Source organism: Monodon monoceros, unplaced genomic scaffold, assembly GCF_005190385.1.
Source record: "Monodon monoceros isolate NGI ecotype Baffin Bay Population unplaced genomic scaffold, NGI_Narwhal_1 Super_Scaffold_8, whole genome shotgun sequence".
In the NCBI taxonomy this organism is placed as follows: domain Eukaryota; kingdom Metazoa; phylum Chordata; class Mammalia; order Artiodactyla; family Monodontidae; genus Monodon; species Monodon monoceros.
This window is the reverse complement of record NW_021703785.1, coordinates 66,115,262-66,128,404: the sequence shown is the minus strand read 5'-3', so window position 1 is coordinate 66,128,404 and position 13,143 is coordinate 66,115,262. Positions and strand designations below refer to the sequence as shown.

Genomic DNA, 13,143 nt, shown 5'->3' with positions numbered 1-13,143 from the left:
GGTTTAGCATGTGTACAGTGTCCTGCAGGATGCACTGCATCCTAACTGGCTGCTCAGCTGTTCCTCCAGCAGATAATTCTGTCCCTCTGGTAGGCCAGCCGCTTCTGGGTGATGTGATATGTAAGAGACCAGTGGGTCCCCTGGTCAGGTGTGCTCTGCCACATCTCCTTGTTGTAAAGTGGGGCTGCTGCTGATTGTTTGTGGGCTGCAGTGTTATGAGGGCTGTGAGAATGTGGATCAGAACTCTGGAGCCGTTCGATAGGGGTGCTAACTGAGGGTCTGTGAGCAAGAAAGGCAAATTCGCATTAGCATATGTCAGTTCTGTCAAGAGGAATCACACCCCATAGAAGGGGTGCCATATAGTTTTTCTCCCAAGGCTCTGGTTGGTTTCCTTGAGGGAAGGTGCCACCTCGGGGCCCAGTGTTGGCTCGTTTTGCTGGCGGTGACCAGATCAGCTTTGGCAAGAGGGAGGCCAGGCTGTTGGGCCCACGCATGGCCTCCACCCCTGCCCCACGCTACTCCATTCATTCACATGACTATTGGGTCAGTACAATAAATACATAAATATTTAAAATTCCCTCATTTTAATTGCCAAATACAGTAAATATTTATAACTCAGATAATCAAAAGCTCTTGGGGTTCTCCATAATTTTTAAGAGTGTAAAGAGGTCTTGAGACCAGAATGTTTGAGAATCACTGCCCTAGACCAGTCACTGTGTCTCTGATTGGTCAGAGATTCTGGGTTGTGTGCCTGTCCCCACCCAAGGGCTCTACCAGGGGGCGTTGTTAGCCCCCTCGAAACTCTGTGGACTGTGAATGGGGGACAAGTGGCTCCCCAAAAGGATATCTAGGAGCCATTGTCAACAAAAGGGGGAGTGCATACTGTGCCCCAAACAAAACCAAACAATGGGTGTTGAGTCTACCATATTAAGGATCTTGGTTTCAGTGCTACTGAACCCTCAGGGCCTGGTACCATGTAGCACAATTTTGTTCAATGACTAAATGAATTAATGAAGGAAGGAATGAATGAAGAGTGGATGAGTAAATGAACGAGTGAATGAGTGAGTGAACAAAGGCTGGAGAACGATCCAGATAACCTCTTGAGGTCTTTCTAACCCCGTGGTTTTATACACCTCCCGTGGAATAACATTCTGAAGCTTGTGTGTTTGTGTATGTGTTACATTAAGCAGGTAGGAGGATAGTGGCCATGACTTGGAGGTGTCACTTTCAAGCCCCCACAGCCAAAGGGGCACTGAGAAGATCAGACCAGGGTAACCTAAAATGGGTGGGAAGATGGGGCAGCAGCAGCTTATCTGCTGCCCACCTCCTCCCCTGCCTGGTCAAGGCACAGGTGGGTCAATCAGAAAGCTGAAATGCTGGTGGGGAGAAGGTGGGCAACCCGATGCTGCTCTGAAGGGGAGGCCTAGGAGTTCATAGGTAAGGGGCAGGGTTGCATATGATACTTAAAGATGACATGGCCAGTCCATGGGACACTGAGCTGCAGTCATGCATTTAGGAGCAGCTGCTGCTTGGGAGTGACCAGGAATGCTGCCTGTGTACCTGAATGTAAGATACACATTTAGGGATGCTGTTATAGAGACTCAGTAAAGAGCTCAACTCAGAGCCCTGCAGGACTGGATGGAAGTCAAACAGCTATGGGGCAGAGGGGGGGAAGTGACAGAAATGCTTTTAGCAGGTAATTGCACTGGGGTGTGCCCAGGGCTGGGTGATACTGAAGTGAGTCAAGAGAATTGTGTCAGCCAAGAAGGTTTAGTTGAGAGCGCTGATCACATCTGGGCTCCAAGCCCTGTGCTCCATGCCTCATTGGTGCTGCTGTTGGAACTCTGAGCAAGTCAGCACCATGTAGGTGTGGATTTCTCTTTCTTCTTAGAGAGAAGGGCTTTCTGGCTTCCAAATGCCTAAAATTGAAATGTCTGAAATTGGGAATTGCCAGCAAATTTATTGAAGCCTGGCAAAGTGTTTTGAAATTCTAGTAGGGACTTCCATCACCCAATACAGATGGGTGACTCGTCTTAATTGTAGGGATGGCTCACGTGACAGACGAACCCAAGAGGACTGGGAGTGGGGAGGTCTCAGGGGCCATGCTCTGACAACACGGTTTCTGCTTCCCACCTGGGGGGCTTTGGAGCTTGATAACTGGGATGTGCAGTGAGATGAAGAGATTTCTCACCTTGATCTGTCCTCAAGGAAAAAGCTTTTAAGAATCATCCTATGGGGACTTCCCTGGCGATCCAGTGGTTAAGACTTTGCCTTCCAATGCAGGGGGTGTGGGTTCAATCCCTGGCTGGGGAGCTAAGATCCCACATGTCTCGTGGCCAGAAAACCAAAACATAAAACAAAAGCAATATTGTAACAAATTTAATAAAGACTTTAAAAATGGTCCATATCAAAAAAATCTTTAAAAAAAATCATCCTATGTTAGAACCTAAGAGGCATTATTAAAACTGAGTCTGGGGACTTCTCTGGTGGCACAGTGGTTAAGAATCCACCTGCCAATTCAGGGGACACGTGTTTGAGCCTTGGTCTGGGAAGATCCCACATGCCTCAGAGCAACTACACTGGTATGCCACAACTACTGAGCCTGCGTGCCACAACTACTGAAGCCCACACACCTAGAGCCCGTGCTCCACAGCAAGAGAAGCCACCACAGTGAGAAGCCCGAGCACCTCAACGAAGAGTAGCCCCGCTCACCGAAACCAGAGAAAGCCCGCACGCAGCAACGAAGACCCAACGCAGCCAAAAATAAATAAATGAATTTATTAAAAAAACAAAACAAAACAAAAACTGAGTCTGTACATAGCAGCCTATAGAAACTTTATGTTTTCCAATCCCATGTCTTGGATTTTTATCATTTTCTTTGCATTTGATGAGCCACACTTATATGGGTAGGGAAAGTTTAAAGGAAAAATATGAAGAATAAAACAAGTCACCGATAAGTCTACCTTTCATAGATAGCCACTAGTACCATTTTAGTGTGCATACCTTTTTTTCTGGCTGTGCATTTTTTTTTTTTTTGCAGTACGGGGGCCTCTCACTGTTGTGGCCTTTCCCATTGCGGAGCACAGGCTCCGACAGGCTCTGGACGCGCAGGCTCAGCGGCCATGGCTCACGGGCCCAGCCGCTCCACAGCATGTAGGATCTTCCCGGACCGGGGCATGAACCCGTGTCCCCTGCATCGGCAGGCGGACTCTCAACCACTGCGCCACCAGGGAAGCCCCTTGCTGTGCATTAAAACGGTAGCTGTATTTTTTAAAATTTATTTTATTTGTTTTATTTTTGGCTGTGTTTGGCACGGTTGTGGTGCGCGGGCTTCTCATTGTGGTGGCTTCTCTCATTGCAGAGCACGGGCTCTAGGTGCATGGGCTTCAGTAGTTGTGGCATGTGGGCTCAGTAGCTGTGGCGCATGGGCTTAGTTGCTCCGTGGCAATGTGGGATCTTCCTGGACCAGGGATTGAACCTGTGTCCCCTGCATTGGCAGGCAGATTCTTAACCACTGCGCCACCAGGGAAGCCCAGTAATTGTATTTTAAATAAGCGAACAAACGGACAAAAAGATGATGAGGAAATATATACAAATGCACACATTCGTAAAGTGAAAGCTATCTGGGAGATCAGTACCTCCACTGGAAGCATAACTGCTTGGAGGACAAGGCCTTTGAACTGGAATTTAGATTTTCAGTGTAGAAGTGTCCTATATTCTCAAGTTACCTGTCAAAAAACGAAAACCAAAACCCCCGAAACAAAAAGGCCTTTTCTTTAGAATGATGGGTGGACAACTTTCTGTATGTATACATATGTGTATTTTTAAAGGTAATAAAAGTTCACAATCAAGAGCAGGGATGTATTATCTCACATGTTCAGGGTTGGGAAGGTTGAAGCCAACAGAATAGAATTAGATGAAACAGGCTGGTGGCAGTGAACAGCTGGCACCTGGACGTAGGGGATGGTGACTGAGAGAGAACATAAAGTGGAGGCTCAAAGGCAAGCACTTGTTAGAAATGCTAGGACTGAATAAACAGCATGTGGAGAGAAAAATAGGTTAAGAAACCTAAATAGGGCCTTTTTTTTTTTAAATTGGAGTATAGTTGATTTGCAATGTTGTGTTAGTTTCAGGTGTACAGCACAGTGATTCAGATTATATATATATACTAAAAAGATATATACACACACATATATACACACACACACACATACATACATATATATATATATATATATATATATATATATATATATATATAATCCTTTTCAGATTCTTTTCCCTTATAGGTTATTACAAAATATCAAGTGTAGTTCCCTGTCCTTTTTGGTTATCTATTTTATGTATAGGAGTGTGTATATGTTAATCTTAAACTCCTAATTTACTCCCCCCCTCACCTAAGTAGGGCCATTGTTGGAAATGAAGAAATGAATGAGCAGGAAGGTACAACAGAGACAATAATTGATGGTCAGTGGCCTCCTCTGGCCTGTGATTTTACATGTGGTCCATCCTCATTAACATTTGTTATTGTAAATAATGACAATATTATTAATAATGATACCACTGAGAAGCAGAAGAATGCTGTCTGGGCCCCTGGGGATGCTGTGGGTTGGTGCCCTACTGTATTTGTGGGCATTTTCAAGTAACGCACAAGCACTTGTTCTGCCATTAAAGTCTAGTTAAGGGAGTGCAGACACTGGTAGGAAGGTAACTAAAACTTAGGCCATATGTGGTAGATGCCAGGTGATGGCTGCAAAGAGGTTCACGGTTGGGGGAGACCTTGTGGGCAGTGTAGCTCAAGGCAGGGACCCAAGTACACAGGCTCCTGCAGACAGAGGGAACCTGTACGGGAAGACATTTTGAAGAAAACAGATTTTGTTTCAGATTAAAGCATGAAAAAATGAAGGGAAGACTTGAGGCAGGAAGATGGGTTGCAGGATGAAGGAGAAATGCCAGGTGGAAGGCACAGAAGGCTTGTCTTCCAGAGGTGATGGCAGGGTTGGCAAGAAAGAAACACATGGAGGAATACACAGAACCTGGTGGCTGATTGGATGCGGGGATCCAGAGAGAAGGTGTAATCAAAGGAGGATCCAAGCCTGGGAGTCAGAGAGAACCACGTTCATCTTGGCAGAATAGATGCTAGTTTTGAAAATGAACTTCAGATGTGGCAAGTTCCAGGTGCCGGGAGGTGTCCCGGGGCGGGGTGAGGTCTGGCTGGCGTTTGGTGGTGGACGGTTCAGAGCTGCCTGGTGATGTGGGGGTCATGTGCATATAGGTCTTTGTAACTGAAAACTGAGAGTGGGTTCGGAGAGAAGGATGCCTGAGGAGAACCCCGGAGGGGTGTGCCTACAGCAAGTCTAGGAGAGAAAGCAGGAGCTTCGGTGGATAAGGACAGAGAAGGTGCCCTAACAGAGTGAGGCAGACCCAGGACGGCATGGTACAAAGAGCCAAGAGCTTCAAGGAGGAATGGGTGGGAGATGTGAATTGTTACAAAGAGATCTGAGAGAATCTAGACAGAATATTTCATAACATTCTGATTACAAACTGAGTTTTTGCTATAGTTCTTCATTACTGTTTTTTAAAAATAAACTTTTATTTTTAGATCAGTTTCGGGGTCAAAGCAAAGCTGAGCACAGAGTACAGAGAGTTCCCATAACCCTCCTCCCTACACATGCACGGCCCCCCCACTATCAGCATCCCCGCCAGAGTGGCATATTGGTCACATTTTAAAAAATTACAGCTTATTTCCTCCGACAGGTTACAAGACAAACACCCAGTTTGCTTGAGTTTTAAAAGGATATTTCCTTTGCCCCACTTGAATGACCAGTAAACATATTTGTCACATTTGATGAACCTACACTGACACATCAGTGTCACCCAAAGTCCATAGTTTAATTAGGGCTCACTCTTGGTGTTGTACGTTGTATGGGTTTTGACAAATGTATAATGAAATGACATGCGTCTGTTGTTGTAGTATCATACAGAATAGTTATATTGCCCTGAAAATCCTCTGCATTCCACCTATTCATCCCTCCCTCTCCCCTTGCCGTTAGCAACTGACTGTCTCCAGAATTTTACCTTTTCCAGAATGTCATATAGTCGGAATCATAGAGTATGTAGCCTTTTCAGGTTGGGCTTTTTCACCTAGTAATATGCATTTAAGCTTCCTCCAGGTCTTTTTTTGGCTTGATGCCTCATTTCTTTTTAGCACTAAAAAACATTTCCTTGTTTGCTGCACCACTATTTATCCATTTACCTACTGAAGGACATCTTAGTTCCTTCCAATTTTTGACAATTAAGGATAAAGGTACTGTAAATGTACATGTACAGGTTTTATTTATTTATTTATTTATTTATACTGTGACAGAATACACATGTCAGAAAATGTACCATCTTAACCATTTAAAAATGTACAGTTTAGTGGTATTGAGGACATTCATATTGTGGTGCAAACACCACCACCACTCATTTTCAAATCCCTTTTCATCTTGTAAAACTGAAACTCCATACCCATTAAAGAGTAAATTCCCATTCCCCTTCCTCCGGCCCCTGACAACCAGCACTCTATACTTTCTGTCCCTATGATTTTGACAACTCTAAGTGTCTCTTGTGAGCAGAATCACAGTATTTGTCCTTCTGTGTCTGGCTTATTTCCCTTAGCATAACATCCTCCAGATTCATCCATGCTGTAATGTATGCCAGAATTTCCTTCATTTTCAAGGCCGAATAATATTCCATTGTATGTCTGTACCACATTTTTTTTTTTTTTTTTTTTTTTTGCGGTACGCGGGCCTCTCACCGCCGTGGCCTCTCCCGTTGCGGAGCACAGGCTCCGGACGCGCAGGCCCAGCGGCCATGGCTCACGGGCCCAGCTGCTCCGCGGCACGCGGGTTTCCTCCCGGACCGGGGCACGAACCCGTGCACCCTGCATCGGCAGGCGGACTCCCAACCACTGCGCCACCAGGGAAGCCCTATACCACATTTTGTTTATCCATTCATCTGTCAATGGACACTTGGGTTTCTTCCACATTTTGGCTATTGTGAATAATACTACCATGAACACGACTATATATGTATCTCTTCAGGATCCTGCTTTCAATTCTTTGGGTACATACCTAAAAGTGGAATTGCTGGATCATATGGTGATTCCACGTGCAGGTTTTTGTGTGGACATGTTTTCAACTCATTTGGGTAAATACCAAGGAGCACAACTGCTCCATCATATGGTAAGAGTATGGTTCAGTTTTGTCAGAAACTGCCAAACTGTCTTCCAAAGTTTTGCATTCCTAATGGCATTTTGCATTCCTACCGAAAATATTGTGTTGCATTCCCACCAGCAACGAATGAAAGTTCCTGTTGCTCCACAGCCTCGCCAGCAAGTGTCTTGGGTTTTTGCCATTCTGATAGCTGTGGTGATATCTCATTGTTGTTTTAATTTTCAGTTTCCTAATGACATATGGTATTGAGCATCCTTTAATACGCTTATTTTCCATTTTTACATCTTTTTTGGTGAGCCACCTATTCAGATCTTTTGTCCACTTTTAAATCAGGCTGTTTGTTTTCTTACTGTTGAATTTTAAGTTTTTTTTTTTTAATTTTGGTCACAGTCCTTATATATCTTTTATTAAAAAGTCCAGATACATCTTTTACAAAGATTTTCTCCCAGTCTACAGCTTGTCTTTTTCAAATATTTTGGGATTTTTCTGGCTATCTTTCTGCTTTTGATTTCTAGTTTAATTCCATTGTGGTCTGAGAGCAGATATTGCATGATTTCTATTCTTTTAAATGTTGTGTTTTATGGCCCAGAATGTGACCAACTTGCTGAATGTTCCATGTGAACTTGGGAAGAATGTGGGTTCTGTTGTTGGATGAAGTAGTCTATAGATGTCAATTACATCCAGTTGATGGATGGTGCTGTTGAGTTCAACTATGTCCTTACTGAATTTCTGCCTGCTGGGTCTGTGCCTTTCTGAGAGAGGGGCATTGAAGTCTCCAACTATAAGAGTGGATTCACCTGTTTTTCCTTGAGTTCTATCAGGTTTTGCTTCATGTAGTTTGACACTGTTGTTAGGCACATACACATTAAGAATTGTTATATCTTCTTGGAGAATTGACCTCTTTCTCAGTATGCAATGTCCCTCTTTAACCCTGATAACTCTCCTTGCTCTGAAGTCTGCTGTGTCTGAAATTAATATAGCTACTCTAGTTTTCTTTTGGTTAGTGTTAGCATGCTATGTTTTTTCCATCAAATCTCTGTGTTTTAATTGGTGTATTTGGACCACTGATGTTTAAAAAAGTGACTGTTGATATAGTTGGATTAAAATCTACCATATTATTACTGTTTTCTATTTGTTGCTCTTGTTCTTTGTTCCTATTTTTGTTTTCTACTTTTAAAAATGCCTTTTTTGGTTTTAACTGGGTATTGTATATGATTCCACTTTCTCTTTTTTCTTAGCATATCAATTATACTTATTTTTGTAGCTTTTTAGTGGTTTTCCTAGAGTTTGCAGTATACATTTAAAACTAATCCAAGTCCACTTTCAAATAACACTACTGCTTCACAGGTAGTGCAAGGACATTATAATAACAAAGTATTCCCAGTTCCTCCCTCCAATTCTTGTATCATTTCTGCCATTCATTTCAGTTATATACAAGTTATAATCATCCAATACACTGTTACTGTTATTATTTTGAACAAACTGTTATCTGCTAGACCAATGAAGAATAAGAAAAGTAAAAGGCTTTATTTTCACTTATTTCTTCTCTAATGCTCTTCCTTTCTTTATGTAGATCTCAGTTTCTGACTTAGATAATTTTCCTTCTCTCTGAAGAGTTTCTTTGAATATCTCTTGTACAGCAGGTATCCTGGTAACAAATTCCCTCAATTTTTTTGTTTTGTTTTGTTTTGTTTGTTTGTTCTATTTCTCTTTCAGTTTTGAAGGGTAATGTCTCAGGATACAGAATTCTAGGTTGGTGTTTCCCCCTCCCCCCAACTCTTTAGATATTTCACTCCATTCTCTTCTTTCTTGCATGGTTTCTGAGGAGAAGTTAGATGTAATTATTATCTTCCTTCCTCCGTAGGTAAGGTGTATGTCTTTATTTATTTTTAATCTATGGCTTCCTTAAGGACATTCTTTATCTTTGACTTTTTGCAGTATGAAAGTGGTTTGCCTGGTGTAGTTTTGGGGCATTTACCCTGCTTGGTGGTGTTCTCTGAGCTTCCTGGATCTGTGGTTTGGTGTCTGACAGTAATTTGAGAATTCTCAATCATTATTGCATCAAATAGTCCTTCTGTTCCTTTAACTCTTTTTTTTTTTTTCCTTTCTGGTATTACCATTACAGGTATGTTACACCTTTTGTAATTGTCCCACTGTTCTTGGATACTCTGTTCCCTTATTTTCAGCCTTTTTCCTCTTTGCTTTGCAGTTTGGGAAGTTTTTATTGACATGCCTTCAAGCTCAGAGATTCTTTTCCTCAGCTATGTCCAGTCTACTAGCAAGCTAAAGGCATTCTTCATCTCTATTACAATGTTTTTGATCTCTAGCATTTCTTTCTGAGTCTTTGTTAGAATTCCCATCTCTATGCTTACATTACCCATCTGTTCTTGCATGTTGTCTATCTTTTCCATTAGAGTCCTTAGCAGATTAGCCAGTTGTTTTAAATTCCTGGTCTGATAATTCTAACATTCCTGCCATAATCTGAGTCCAGTTATGATGCTTGCCCTATCCCTTCAATCTGACTTTTAGTATACCTTGTAATTTTTGTCGAAAGCAGGGCACTGGGTAAAAAGAACTTCTGTAAATAGCCTTTAGTAACGTGGTGTGGGGGAAGGGGAAGCATTCTATAGTCCTATGATTAGGTCTCAGTGTTTTAGTGAGACTGTGCCTTTGGACTGTGAACTTTAGAAGTATTTTTAAGGTCCTGTCACATACACACACACACCCCTGCCCTGCCCTCAGCCAATCTTAAATGGGACAGGATGGCTAGAGGGGGCTGGAATTGGGTATTTCTTATCCCTCAAATCAGTTAGGCTCTGATAAAACCCCAACAGTTTCTCTTCAGGGCAAGCCTTGTTAAAAACAGAATGCTCTGGTATATTTCAAAATGTTTTTTTTTTTTTTCCCTCTCCAGTGGAAAGCTCCAGGACATTTTTCTCCAGTATTCACTGTGAGAACCTGGTAGAACTTCTGGAGGTAAAAGTCACAAAAACGTGGGCATACTCCCCTAAAACTGGGCCCTCCCTGCAATTTTTCTCCCTCAGACTTGCCTACTCTGAGCTTCCAGCAATTTGTCAATTACAGCTCAGGTTTTCCTACCCTGGTATGGGCTCCCACAGAGATTTCTGTTAGTAGGTTTCTGCTCCAGTAAGTAACAGTTCTCTGTGTCTACCTGTCTCTTTCCAATTTGGGGGGCAAAGTTTGTCTTGTGACCTCAGTTTTCTGACAGATCTAAGAAGAGTTGTTGATTTTCAGTTCAGCTTTTTACTTGTTAGGATGGAACAGTATGGCAAGCTCCTTACATGCTGTACTGAAGACCAGAAGTACATAATTCTCTTCATTACTTTTTAACACTCAGACTATCAATTAATAGTGCTCAGTCTTCAACCAGAGTAACGACAAAAAGGTATTTAAGGTAATAGCTTTGAAAGAGTGGGGCACATAGAAATCACTATGCTGTGGGAGGGGATTGTGGGTACTCTGCCCATCTATCTAGGTGGTGCTCCCTGTCAGAAGCCCTAGGGGGAAGACACAACAGAAACTAAGGAACAGTGAAAAAAAAGATAAAGCAAAGATCTTAAGAAATTCTGACAACAAAAATAGTGGTTTACCAGATGGCCTGTTAACAGTGAGCTAGGACTAATGAGAGAAATATTTTTTTCTTCACTAGTATTTTTTTCTTCATTGTAGCAGAATGGGTTACATAGGAACATCTGGAACTTATTTCTCTGACATAGTAAACCTTGGATAATATCTACTGGTGCTCAAAGCGAGGCAGTATACTTTTAAGATTTAAGTATATGGTATTTGTCTATGTGTTGCAAATATGGATAACATAGACTTTTTGGCATAGTTTGATGGGTGGGCAATAACTTAAGCTTCAAGTATATGCAATAATTAAGATTATTTTTTAAAAAATTTTTATTGGAGTATAGTTAATTTACAGTGTTGTATTAGTTTCTGCTGTACAACAAAGTGAATCAGTTATACATGTACATATATCAACTCCTTTTTTAGCTTCTTTCCCCATAGAGGTCATTACAGAGTACTGAGTAGAGTTCCCTGTGCTATACAGTAGGTACTTGTTAGTTGTCTATTTTATATATAGTAGTGTGTATATGTCAATCCCAGTCTCCCAATTTATGATGAAAATAGAGAAGTGGCATCACATGGAGCAGTTTTTATCAAATGGGAGCCAGAATCCTTTGGAAAAGGGAATTTGCCCTACAGAGCGGGGAAGAGCTCCATGGAGCAGCTTCTCCCCTGGACCCTTGTCACTGCCACCCTCAGTGTCTGATCCTCTTCCACTGTACCATAAAGCACCATCACTTGCCTTTTGTTATAGCTGGTCTTTGGTCTATTCTTCCAGGTAGCTTGGGGCAAGAGAGAATGATGGTGAGAAAGGTGATGCGGGGCCTTGAGCAGTAAAATTAGCCGTTCCCTCTTTGTTCTTTTACTGAGTTTTGTAATCTTGTGTATAATACTTATCATCTGTATCTCTCTATTTCATTAGGTAGTGAGGTTCAGGAGCAAAAAGTTCTAATTTACCTTTTCATCTTCTACAGGGCTCAGCACATCCCTTTTATATATTGGGTGCTCCGTAAGCATTTGGTGGAATTGAACTGGAATGAACTAAATTGAACTGAATTATGCTAAAAATAAATGGTTGTCCAAGGTCTATAGAATACCACATAATAAGAGCACAGGCTTTCCAGTTAGACCAGTGAAGCCTCCAGAATTTCCATACTGGACGGGTTTAGGAGCAGCTGACTGTTTGGGAGAGAGGACAAGGGGATTTGTGCTAAAACTGCATTTGCATAGATATTACCTTATTTTGACTAGATCAAGCAGCCTGCTTAAGCCAATTCTTAGTACCACATTTGCTGTAGACAGATATGGGTTAAAATAATTTCTCCAATCCTCAGTTCCGAGATATGTAAAATGGGAATAGTAATAATAATAATAATAATAATAATACTGACCCCAGCAGAGTATTGTGACAATTATTGAAATATTGTGCGTTAAGTATTTAACTTAGGCCTGGCATATAATAAGCACTCAAAAAAGCTAACTATCATTATTATTAATGTAATGTCTTAAGTTGGTTATATTCCTAAAATGTTAGAAGGCTAGAGATAGAAGGGAGCTCAGAAACAGCAAAGAATGGAGCCTTTGGAGTCCACAGACCTAAATGTGGATCCTGTCTCTGCTCCCTCCTTGCAGGATGACCTGGGGCGAAATACTCACCCAGTGAAACCTCATTATATGAGAATCACTTGAAAAATTAAAATTAAGATTCCAAGGCCCCTCCCCAAATATTCCGATTAAGTAGTTTTACGGTGGGGCCCAGGGATCTGCATTTTACAAGTTTCTAGGTGATTCTGATCCATGAACCCCATGGACCATAGCTTGTAAAATGTTGACTTAATCTCATGAAGCCTCAGGCCTTTCCTTCATACAATGAGGCAGTGATACCTGCTTTATGGTTTGTGTATGGAAGGCATCTGGCTGTGAATCTGGTTTATCAAAGGTGTACAGAAACATTGGCTCTCTTCCCTCTAGATAGCATCTATTCAAACTATTTCATCCAACCATGTGCCAGTGTCAGAGAAGAGACTAAAATCTCTAGAATGTGCTAGAATTTGACAGAAATCAGCTAACAAAATAAGGAGCATCAAACTGTAAAGGGTGATAAGAGTCTGTGAAACACACTAGCCATATTTTGAAGAACATAGGCTGCTAACAGAATGGATTCCCACTCCCTCCCCACAAGTTAGCCATGTTTGGAAATCAAAAATTCCACTTTGATGCGTACATTTTCCTGCTCTCAAATGCCAGAAACCATGGAACAGCAAGCAGAGCCTGTACCATTACCATTGGCAGCAAGCAGAGCCTGTACCATTACCATTGGCAGCAAGCAGAGCCT

At 42.0% G+C, this 13,143-nt stretch overlaps 1 non-coding gene across 1 annotated transcript; it reads right to left on the bottom strand.

Annotated features, from left to right (window-relative positions):
• Positions 1 to 5,739: 5,739 nt before the first annotated feature.
• Positions 5,740 to 5,867, bottom strand: LOC114888472. The gene has a single exon (XR_003791805.1). It is a non-coding gene; the product is annotated as a small nucleolar RNA SNORA27 (small nucleolar RNA).
• Between the last annotated feature and the right edge of the window lie 7,276 nt (positions 5,868 to 13,143).